Raw genomic sequence first — 12,407 nt, 5'->3', positions numbered from 1 at the left:
TACCTTGAGGTTAACAATATTTTATCTAAACATCAAAGCGGCTTTAGACGGTTCAGGTCCACAACATGCAATATGTTACGCCTTGAGACATCAATAAGACAAGCATTCGTGAAGAGGGACCATATGCTAGCCATATTTTTCGATATAGAAAAGGCCTACGATCGTACTTGGAGGCACGGAATTCTCTCCGACCTCTATAATTGCGGCTTGCGGGGCAACTTGCCCATTTTCATTAAGAACTTTCTCGCTCGCCGCATCTTCCAGGTACGGATCGGAAGCACATTATCAGCTCCCCAAATTCAAGAACAAGGTGTACCTCAAGGTAGCATTTTAAGTGTTACACTTTTTATTTTAAGACTCAACGGGGTGTTGAACCAACTCCCGTTGTCTGTCACTGGCGCACTTTACGTGGATGATCTGTTGATATCATATCAATCAGTGAATATGAGGACAGCCGAGAGACAATTGCAAACCGCACTCAACAAGATCAGCAAGTGGGCACATAATAACGGCTTCTCATTCTCCGCTGACAAGACTGTCGCTATGCACTTTTGTCGGCGTCGAGACCTACATGATGACCCACAATTGTTTCTAAACAATAGTATAATAGGAATAGTAGAAAATACGAAAGTCCTCGGCATCACATTCGATAAAAAACTTACTTTCAAACCTCATATTGCGCAATTAAGAGCTCGTTGCATGAAGACGATGAACCTCTTGAAGGTCATCTCGTCTACATCATGGGGAGCAGACCGTAAGTCACTCATTCACTTGTATAAAGCTCTAATAAGATCAAAGCTTGACTACGGCTCCATTGTATACGGGTCAGCACCTCGGAGTTATCTGAGTGTGCTCGACCCAATTCATCATCTCGCTCTCCGCATTTGCTCTGGAGCTTTCCGAACTTCTCCCATGGAAAGCCTCTATCTCGAATGCAACGAGCCATCACTGACATCAAGACGCCAGCAACTTTCCTTGAAATATTATTTCAAAATGAAGTCTTTACTAGGTCATCCACTTCATCGTGTCATTTTTAATCCCTCATTTCATAGACTTTTTGCTGCTCGCCCTTCATGTGTTCCATCTTACGGTCTTCGTATGAGGGCACTTGTGGAAGAACTAGAATTAGACATCAGTCTCTGCCAGATGTCTCTCTTTCATTATCATTATACCCTAGAGCCACCACAGCAGATGACATATATCGACAGATATTCTTTAGGCACAGGGGTAGTTACAACAGGTACTTCCCCATATATACCGACGGCTCCAAGAGCCCTGGACATGTCGGTTGTGCCTACATCTGCTGTGAGGAGACATCTTTCAAACTTCCCGACACATTCACTATATATTCGGCAGAGCTGTACGCAATCCTTCAGGCTCTACGTCATATACGACGCAAACGCCACCGACGATGCATCATTTATAGTGACTCTCTCAGCGCATTGCAAGCACTGTGTTCCTGTACGTTTCACACTCATCCATTCCATTTTTCATGAACTGCATTACCTCATTCATCATGGTACCACAGTAAAATTTTACTGGGTACCAGGTCATGTAGGAATACCGGGCAACGAAAAAGCAGACACCGCAGCTCGAACAACAACTAACATTGACAATAACCTTTTGGTACCTGCCAGTGACCACTTCTCAATCCTCCGGTCAACTAACCGAAAGGAGGAAGTTCTGCTTGCCCGGTTGCGCATAGGACACAGTCGTATCACACAATCATATTTATTATTACGAGAGAGTCAACCAGAGTGCCCTCATTGTCAAATTCCATTGACCATTGTTCATGCTTTTACTTGTTCACATCATCGTCATCATTTTAGGACCGCTTTTGGTCATAGTCATCTTTCACTTCATGACATTTTAAATAACAATAGCGATGCATCTCGCATTTTTAAATTCAACGACAAATTATAGTTTTTACGATTTATGTCATTGTTTTACGTTTCATGTTCCTTTTTATGTTTTAGTTTTTTGACATGACAAAAGGACATCTTTCTTATTTTTATTTCTTGCTTTGGCGTAGTTTGACCAAATTGGTCCTTGCGCCAATAAATTCAAAATCCAATCCAATTCATTTTTAAAAAATTAAGCTGAATTTGGTGAGACCAATTATTGTAAGTATTTTTTATATTGTAGGAAACAATGGAAATGGATGATAATTGTTTAAATATGTATGTTATATATATTTATTGCATACCAAATAAAACAGTTTTTGATTACTTACATTACGAATGAGAGTGGATGTCATTTCTAAATTAATGTGAAACTTGACATTGTTTTTGCTCGACTAAAGCTTCAATGTTAGGTAAAATTTGTGTTGTTGCTATTCGTAAAGTATCCTCCAAATGCCGATTAGTCAGACGTGTTCTAGTTTTTGATTTTGTATTCTTTATTAGACTAAACAGCTGTTCGCATATGCAAGTGCTGCCAAATATAGAAGCCATGAACGATGCGTATTTCTGGATACTTTTCTTCGGACACATACTTAGCATAAAAATCAATCAATGAAGGAATTTCAAAAAACTTGCATTTAACTGCAGAGTCACATTGCAAATCTGCAAATTCTAATTGTAGCTCTGGTGGAACTTTCTATATCGACCGAGAATGGTGAGGAAAACATTTTAATAGAAATTTCGTTCTCGCGGAAGTCGGAAAATCTGCTTCTGAATTCCATTCTCAGATTTGAAATGCACTGTACATAATCGGCCGGTTTCCAAGTTGTAGATCTATTTACCAACTAAAGAAAATGTATGCCGTTTTTGTTTTTCAATTGTTTCCAAAGGAATAATTTAGTTTCGAACGCTTTCACGTTGTCATAAAAATTATGGTCCAATAACGGTCCTGTACCGTTATGGGTATAACTCACGGTCTATCAAAGCCAATGAATATGCCGAATTTTCCGATTTCAGCTAGCGGGTTGTATACTGAAAATAACGGTAATTTCGCCACTACCAACCTGTGTTGATAGACAGCGTATCTACGCCGTAAATTCGCTATATTTCCAAAAAGATTACACACACGCCTTTGCGAAGAATCGAAAAGGGGATTGGTGCACTTAAATCACCGAAATTTTTCGGAGATCGTTGGGAAAAAACGGCATCTGTAAAAACCCCAGCTAAAATATCCATAGTTTTTTTCATCTAGCCACTATGCGGTCGTGTGGTTATCGTCGGCGGTTGCCGATCGTGACAATTTCACATCGTGAAAACCCGGATTTGGCGAACTGGAAGTGCCGTATACCAATTCCGCGGTGGTAGCTTGTAGATCTTTGAAGACTCTGCGGAAACCGAGTAATATGGTGGGTAACGCTGTACACCAGTGCTCTGTTATATGCCTTGATGGCAGCTTTGAGTGGTCTATGTAGCCTTTTTACGAGGCCATTTACTTGCAGGTGATATGGACAGGACGTATTCGTTGAATTCCTAGTACTCTTGCCAGTGCTAGGAAGAGGAAGCTCTCAAATTGACGGCCTTGATCTGTTGTAATCTTCGATGACACCCCAAAGCGAGATATCCATGTTGAGTAGAATGTGCGAGCTACAGTCTAGGCGCTGATGTCCGGAATTGGGGCATCTCTGGCCAACGTGTGAATCTGCCGATCATAGTTAGGCAATAGGCATTGCCACCAGGAAGAGGACCAATGATATCAAATCGCTCAGTTTGGTCAGGAAATAAGCCTAATGGGGTTTTCGTATGTCCTGTTATTTTGGATTTTTGGCTACAGTATCACCATTCTTATTGGAAAGAGCTCGCTGGAGCAAAAAACATTAAAAATCAGTGAAACATCTTCATTCAGGATACCTTCTAATTGAAACTAACACTCTCAAACAATCCGAACTCGTTCGAAAGCTCACACATCTTGCAAACATACCCCATAACAGTCAAAATCCATTCCACGTTGCATTATTCACGTGGTGTCATTTCAGATACTAACTTAAATAATATGGACGAAGAACTACTAACAGAAGGCGTCTCAAGGCGTAACATCTGCCAAACATATCATGAGCCGCGAAGAAGGCAATTCAGCTCCATCACGTAATATAATCCTGACATTGTCATCAACATTGCCGAAAGATATCAAGATCGGTTATTATAGCCTCGAAATCCGGTCGTACATTCCTAACCCTGTTCGATGCTTCGACTGCCAGAAATTCAGTAGCTCACGAACGGCGTGTCGAAGTCAACACACCTGCGCAAAGTGCGGTGAGAAGGACCCTATTTCGGACAATTGCTCTAAGTCACCATTCAAGTGCGTCAATTGCGGTGGCGACCACCCCGCATTTGACAGAGTGTCCGAAATGGAATAAAGAAAGAGATCCAAAAGATCAAGGTCCTCAATAACATCTCATAGATCGAAGCACGCCGTCGTATAACCTCTAACTGAGCTCCAATAGGTACTAAATCATACTCTAATATGGTAACAAATCTATCGTCAGCTAATACGACTAACAATGTCGCAATGTCAAAGCATCTGTAACAACTCAGACTGAACCAATAGCTGACACATCAACTCAAACATCATTTAATCAACTGTGCAATAGTTGTGGCTGCTGTTGCTCTGCTGGATTCCGGAGGGAGTCCACTACCTCCGAAGAAGAGGCAGGAAAAGCAACAGCGCACACATACAAAAACCTACTGGTACTAAACCCAAGATTAATTCTGGAAATAAATCTAAAAAGACCGGATATTCAAGAAAAGCAATACAGAGAGCAATAAAATGTATGTCCCACCCTCAAGAATGTGTCACTAATTGATGACAAGTCAATTGGTGACATGGATCTTGATAATCCATCAGAATCTGGTGGTACTCGCCGGAAACTAGACCGGAATAAATTTAAAGACCATGAACCGTCTACTACTACCTAATTTATGGCCACCATAATTCAATGGAACGTTCGTGGTCTTAGATCCAATTACGAAGAACTCAAGGATTTCATCAATCGTGTTTGCGTGGCACTCCAGGAAACTTTTACGAAGCCCTCGGAGACATGGGACATCGGGCGACATTCTCTGTTCCGTATTGATTACGATTACGGGGTAGGGCTTGCCGCGGTGTTGCTCTGCTGGTCGCGCGTTCTAACTTTGCGCACCTGCAAGCCATCGCGGTGGAAATCTCTACAGGCCTAAGAATTACCATGTGTTCTATTTATTTGCCACCAAATGACACCATCTTACAGAGAGATCTGATTGATCAATTACCACCACCAATTTTCTTCTTGGAGACTTCAATGCACATAACATGATTTGGGGTTATAACAGCAACACCCCTCGCGGGGAAATGGCCGAATGGCTGTTAGACGGCATGGACATGCCATCATTCATTATGAATGATGGCAGTTTCACCCATTTCCATGCCCCAAATAATAGTTTCAGTGCAATAAATCTATCCTTATGTTCACCTACAGTCTTGCCCGGTTGAACCGGACTTCCACGGGCAATCATTTTCCTCTAGTGGTTAAGTGCCTTGATGGAAACCATAGCATTCCTGAGCGACATCCTCGGTGGAAGCTTGTGGCCGCCCGATGGGCTGACTTCACGAGCAAGGCAGAAATCACGGAGGATATGGTCTCTCAACCCGTCGTCGACCTTGTGACCAGTTGCATTATCTCTGCAGCAAATAAAACAATTCCGAAAATCTCCTCGAAGCTTCCTAAATTTCCTAAACCTTCGTGAAACCACGAATGCAGTCTTACAATTAAAGCACAAAGCATGGAGTAGGTTCCGGCGGTACCCTACCCATTATAATAAATTGGCATTTTTAAAAGCGAAGGCGATAGCAAGAAGAGCCAGGCTCGACGTGAGTCCTGGCAAAAGTTCACGACGGGAATCAATTCATCAACTTCATCCAAAATCAATTGGGACCGGATCCGAAAAATCAATGGTCATTATCAGTCTCATCCCATCACCATTTTAAATACCAATGGCACTATCATTAGCGATGTGATTGATATTGCTAACACCATCGCCGCCCATTTCGCTGCTGTTTCTAGTGATGCGAACTATCCCCCATCGTTTCATCCCATTAAATCATCAGCCGAACGTACATCGTACACCTTCCGGCCTTTTACACCGGAGGGGTACAATTCATTGTTCACCCTTCATGAATTGACGACGGCCTTGTAGCAAAGCTCTGACTCAGCTGTAGGGCCCGATGCCATTCACTATTCAATGATTCGACATCTCTCACCAGAATCACTGTCACATTTACTCATTTTATTTAATCGGATCTGGGTCAATCATACATTCCCTGACATCTGGCGAGCAGCCATAGTTCTTGCATTCCCAAAGCCTGGCAAAAATCCTCAACAACCGAACAATGACAGACCTATTGCTTTGACCAGTTGTCTATGTAAGCTCATGGAACGCATGGTCAACTATCGCCTTATGCACTACCTTGAGGTTAACAATATTTTATCGAAACATCAAAGCGGCTTTAGACGGTTCAGGTCCACAACATGCAATCTATTACGCCTTGAGACATCAATAAGACAAGCATTTGTGAAGAGGGAGCATATGCTAGCCGTATTTTTCGACATAGAAAAGGCCTACGACCGTACTCGGAGGCACGGAATTCTTTTCGACCTCTATAATAGCGGCTTGCGGGGCAACTTGCCCATTTTTATTAAGAACTTTCTAGCTCGCCGCATCTTCCAGGTACGGATCGGAAGCACATTATCAGCTCCCCAAGGTAGCATTTTAAGTGTAACACTTTTTATTTTAAGACTCAACAGGGTGTTGAACCAACTCCCGTTGTCAGTCACTGGCGCACTTTACGTGGATGATCTGTTGATATCTTACCAATCAGTGAATATGAGGTCAGCCGAGAGACAATTACAAACCGCTCTCAACAAGATTAGCAAGTGGGCTCATAATAACGGCTTTTCATTCTCTGCCGACAAGACTGTGCACTTTTGTCGGCGTCAAGACCACCTTCATGATGACCCACAATTGTTTCTAAACAATAATCAAATACCAATAGTAGAAAATACTAAATTCCTCGGCATCACATTTGACAAGCAACTCACTTTCAAACTTGATATTGCGCAATTAAGAGCTCGTTGCATGAAGACGATGAATCTTTTGAAGGTCATCTCTTCTACAACATGGGGAGCAGACCGTAAGTCGCTCCTCCACTTATATAAAGGCCTAGTAAGGTCAATGCTTGACTATGGCTCCATTGTATACGGATCAGCACCTCGGAGTTACCTGAGTGTGCTTTGGTGCAGTTTTACCAAATTGGTCCTTGCGTCAATAAATCGAAAATATAATTCGCACATACGGGACGGCAAGCAACTTTCAGCCCCTCATGTTTTCATGTTGACGCCTCTGGTGTCGTAGCGAGGTTTCATTGTATACAAAAAGAAATATATAATAATGGGTGATGAAAGAATATTTTTAAAGACGTGGAATTGAAGCAAAGATTAAAATATTGTTTTATTTTCTTAAGCTTTCCGTCTGCGAGTTTTCTTTTGGGCTCTTTCAGCTCTCTCAACTTTGTCCGAAGATTAACTTGCCTTATTCTAATGAATGCTCTCACTCGTGCATAAGTATTTATAATTTTTTCATTCATTTCGGGATATTTTGATGATATTGGTTTGCACAGAGATATAATTATTTTTTTCCGTGCAGTCCAGCAAAAGTGATTTCGCAGTTTCTGATTTTTTTCAATTCAATTTTGGGATGGAATTAGGAGTCGTCCTGTCGGAAGTTTGCAAATCCACCCGAGTTGTAAACGTTGACTAGGTGTGCTCATCAGTTGCCCACATTGAGTTCCCATTGTGGAATCTGTGTCTCGGCATTTGAAAGCAATGTAGCTTGCTAGATATTGGAGGCTTCCAAAAAACATTCTGATGCTGATTCTGATGATTAAGAGGACACCGTGTTATGCTTTTTCCCTAGCGATATATACATTAGCAAGTTCTTCTCCTTACCTTCAACCATCCTTAGTGCTTCTGACATGTCCGGCAGAAGACCCGAAAAAAATTTTGTGGTCATTATTGGGTCGTCATCAAGCACGGGCAGTCTAGCAGATAATGCTGATGCGGGAACTTCTGGACTAATGATCGAGAGTCTCAGGCGATGTTTGAACTTGACCGGCAGTGGGTTATTAATAAAACTGCCCGTCCTCTGATTTTCGAAATTTTCCAAAAAGTCTTGGTTCAACGTCGATGCCAATATGTAATTCATACCAAGTTCCTTCATATTAGAGAACAAGCCAGTCAAAGCATTTATTGACACATCAATCCCTTCTAAAACGGCATAAGGTTGTTTCGTTCGCTTACACTTATGGTTTGAGTCATATGTTTGAATTTTTTTGAAATTTTATTTCGGGACTGTATATATTTATTTAAATACAAACTACAGGCAAAAGCCCAGTTTGCATATATGAATACAAGAAAAACATATATATACAAAGTTCAGAGTTTAAAAATATACATCATCAGTATTACTACATCTCAGAAATTGGTACAATGGAGAATTTTTCAAAACATCAGAACAATATGGAGGAACATAAAAAAGATTACGTCATCTAAGATTGATTCGTGGGCAATAAAAAGTAATAAGGTTTAGAATATCAGGTGCATCAATATCAGAGTGAATAATTTTTACAAAAAACCTAGTAAGGGCCCAGAGACGGCGAGTTTCAAGGGAATCGTAACAGAACGATGAGCGAAGTATTTCATTTGATAAGTAGTGATTATATGACTGATGTTTCTTAAAATATACATAGTGTAAAAACCTGTTTTGAACACGTTCAATTTTAACTATATTAAATAAGCAATGTGGATTCCAAATTATGCTACAGTATTCCAAAACAGATCGAACATAGGAATTGAAAAGTAACAAAATAGTTTCAACATTGTGAAAAAGCTTACTATTACGAATTATAAAACCAAGACTTCTGGATGCTTTAGACACTATGTAATTAATATGTTGGTTAAACGAAAAAGAACTGTGAAATATAACACCTAAATCCTTCACACAATCAACCCTTAGAAGTAATTGACCATCAATACTGTAATCGTATATAAGTGGAGAATGCCCCTTACTATAGGTAATACATCTTATTATTTACACACCATAAATTCAGTTAATAGATTCTTGTAATTTAGCAACGTCATCAGCATTATTAATAAAATGAAAAATTTTTACATCATCAGCAAACATTAAGCATTTAGTATCGATACAATCAGGTAAATCATTTATAAATAAAATAAAAAGTAAGGGACCCAAAATCGACCCCTGGGGAACACCAGAGAAAAACATGCATAAGAAGAGGATTTACAACCATTGAAAATTAATGACTCAATCCACTTGAGCAGATGTCCAGAAAAGCCCCAACCCCTGATCTTCTGAAGAAGAATAATATGATTGATTGAATCGAAAGCCTTTGAGAAATCAGAATAAACAACATCAATTTGCTGCTTATTATCTATAGTTTGAGCTACATCTTGAGAAAATTCGACTAAATTAGTTAATGAAGATCTCTTAGCAATAAAACCATGTTGACAACTAGAAAACCAGGAACGAACGTGGCCATAAATTCTTTCATGAATGATAAGTTCAAATACTTTACAAATTGAATTCATTTTAACTATAGGTCGGTACTTATGCATATATATCTGCATAAGTACCGACGTATGCCAGTTATGTTTAAATATGCATTCCGTATCCACATGCTGTGGAAACAGCATTGCGTGATAATCTGGAATTCATAACGTCGAAGCAATGATTGACCAGAGAAAAAAAATCTCCAGCCTCTTTTTCCTCTGGAAACATTCTATAGCTTTAGCAGCTGTATTTGTGAAGAGTTCTGCCTCAAGGTGAACTTGTTTGCGGTCTGGACCAGCAAAAGTAATATGATGTAACGTCAATTTGTGGCATATCTTTAATTCGCATCTCTGTTGTCCGATGCGAGCAGGTTTTCGATTAATATGCGTTCAATTTTTTTTACCACTAGGAAGCGTGAAACCACTCTAAAAAATGGTTCCAAAGTACCTTTAATAGGTGGGAAAAATCAGCGAACACCACAAATCGTTTGTTTGCTTCCACAGGATGTGGGAAGCTACAATTAATTTCATTGATATTCAGTTCCTTTCATAATCTTTGATTTTTTCTTCCGTTATCGGACACTACCGCTACGATCTCGTAACCTGCTTTGTGGACAGCTGCTACTATAGTTTTGAGAAGCAGTACAGTCACTTGCAGGTCAAATTCATAGAATACGGGCTGCTTCCATTTTGCGAACAGACTCCGCACCATAGCAATTTGAACCTGGCTATATGATCCAGGCATCCTATCAACGTTTCTGTTAGAGCTGGAGATTCATTCTTTTTACGGATCTTGTCACTGAACTACACTGCTCAAAAGCTCAAAACAAGTAGGGGAGCAAGCAAAAAAGTGAAGAAAACCGTGCGAGACAGCCACGTATTGGCATACAATGGATAGTACACTCGTATCAATGCGCAATACAGAAAAAAATTTGGAATGAAGCTTTGATTCTTTGAAAATATAGAGAAAAGATGATTTAGGGCAACAATTTGGTTACATGCAAACGATAAAAAAAAAGTACTGTTTAGACATGATGCATGAGTTTTAATAGGGCGTGTGGTCTCCTCGAACAGCTAAGACTGCTGCACACCTGTTTGCCATGGATGTGATGAGGTTATCGATCAGACTTTGGGAAATACTGTTCCACTCCTCAAGAAGTGCAATCTGCAAGTCTCGGACAGTAACAGGCGGCCTTGGTCGCGCAGCAATGCGTCGTCCGAGCATGTCCCAAACATGCTCGATTGGATTCAGGTCAGGAGAGCACGCTGGCCATTCCATACGCTGTATTGTTTCAGCTTCAAGCATGTTATCCACCAGACGAGCTCTATGCGGTCGGGCATTATCATCCTGGAAAACAAAGGAATCTCCAATGGCTCCAGCGTAAGGGATGACATGAGGTCGCAGTATCTCGTCTGCATACCTTCGGGCCGTCAAAGTGCCATTCCGAATGATATGCAGGTCCGTACGTCCGCCTATGCTGATTCCACCCCATACCATCCAACCAGCTCCACGAACGAATGCGGGGTTATTTCGAGTGCCCCTGTCCCTCCATACCAGAACACGTCGGGTGTCACACTCCAGACTGAATCGGGGCTCGTCTGTAAACAGCACTTGGCTCCAATCATGTTGCTCCCAATCTCGATGTTCAGCAGCCCATCTTCTTCGGGCCGCACGGTTGCGTGGGGTCTTGGAATCGATTCCACAGCCTTGCAACAACACTTCTGGCGACTCCAACAGCGTCCGCGACACTACGTTGTTTTTGCCCGGAATCCAGTCTGCCTAAACACGCCATGCCATGGATTCCGGTAAATCACGTTGTTGAGACATCCTCAAGTCACCTTGCGCAGTATTTTTTTTTTTTGAAACAATCGAATTTCACAGTTACGGCAGTAAAACAGACGTTTCTGCAACATCCCGATTTCTGCCCTTATCTCCTTTTTCTGGTTTTTGACGTCATGAAGTTTTCTTCTTCCGTTTCCTGCTAGGCTTTAAATTATGGATGATTCATTTTATGTTACTTATCGGTATACATCTTTGCGTAATTTTGTTAAAACCATGTGCTACCCTAATTGTTTTGAGCAGTGTAGTTCAAGTGAATACATAGTTCATTTTGAATGTGAAGTTACCAATAAATGAGAGCACCTATAAAAACCGTTAAATCATAAACCAAAATCGAATAGTCTTCACTCTTTGGGAATAAACCCAGTGTGGGGGCCTTTCCAAGAACAGATTTTTTTTATGGCAGGTTGAATATTTTTTTTTTAGGATCAGCTGAGGACTTATTTTCACCCAAGAATTTCATCTGGGTAGTGGCTACCGCGAAAAATGGGTTTATTCAAGGCAATGACAATTAAATTGTCATCAAGGGCGTTGAACTGCTTCTTACCTGGTAAGGTCTGGGAAAAACCAACTGAAATTAATTGATAGTTCACTGAAATTAATTATGAGACAAAAAAGATATGGATCAGGTTAAGGTGTAAAAAAAACCAGAAAAAACATTGTAGTTGGTGGTGAACAAACATTTATTAAAAATGTTATGATAGCATCAATTTTACACTTACATCACTAATTACTACACTATTTTACACTTACATACTGTTTAAGAATTATATTGGACAAAAAGTATTTTAGTTAGCTTGTTAGTTTGTGATCTATTTCTTTTCTCAGTCAGTGGTCGTTCTTTGCTCTCTTTGAAATTGCGATAGCTGTCGTCAAGAAAAAAAAGGTTATCTTCCAATCTCCTTTCTTGCGATGGGCAGCCTGAAGGTCTTCAAGAGCTCCGAAGTCTTCCAAGTGGGTCTCCAAACGTTTAATAATATGCATAAAGACTTTATAGATTGAGGCAAA

This window comes from Pholcus phalangioides, unplaced genomic scaffold, assembly GCF_987345545.1.
Source record: "Pholcus phalangioides strain wild (caught in Gottingen) unplaced genomic scaffold, Ppha-v1.0 ptg000028l_1, whole genome shotgun sequence".
Classification (NCBI taxonomy): domain Eukaryota; kingdom Metazoa; phylum Arthropoda; class Arachnida; order Araneae; family Pholcidae; genus Pholcus; species Pholcus phalangioides.
The sequence above is the reverse complement of the archived record's forward strand: the minus strand, read 5'-3'. Positions refer to the sequence as shown.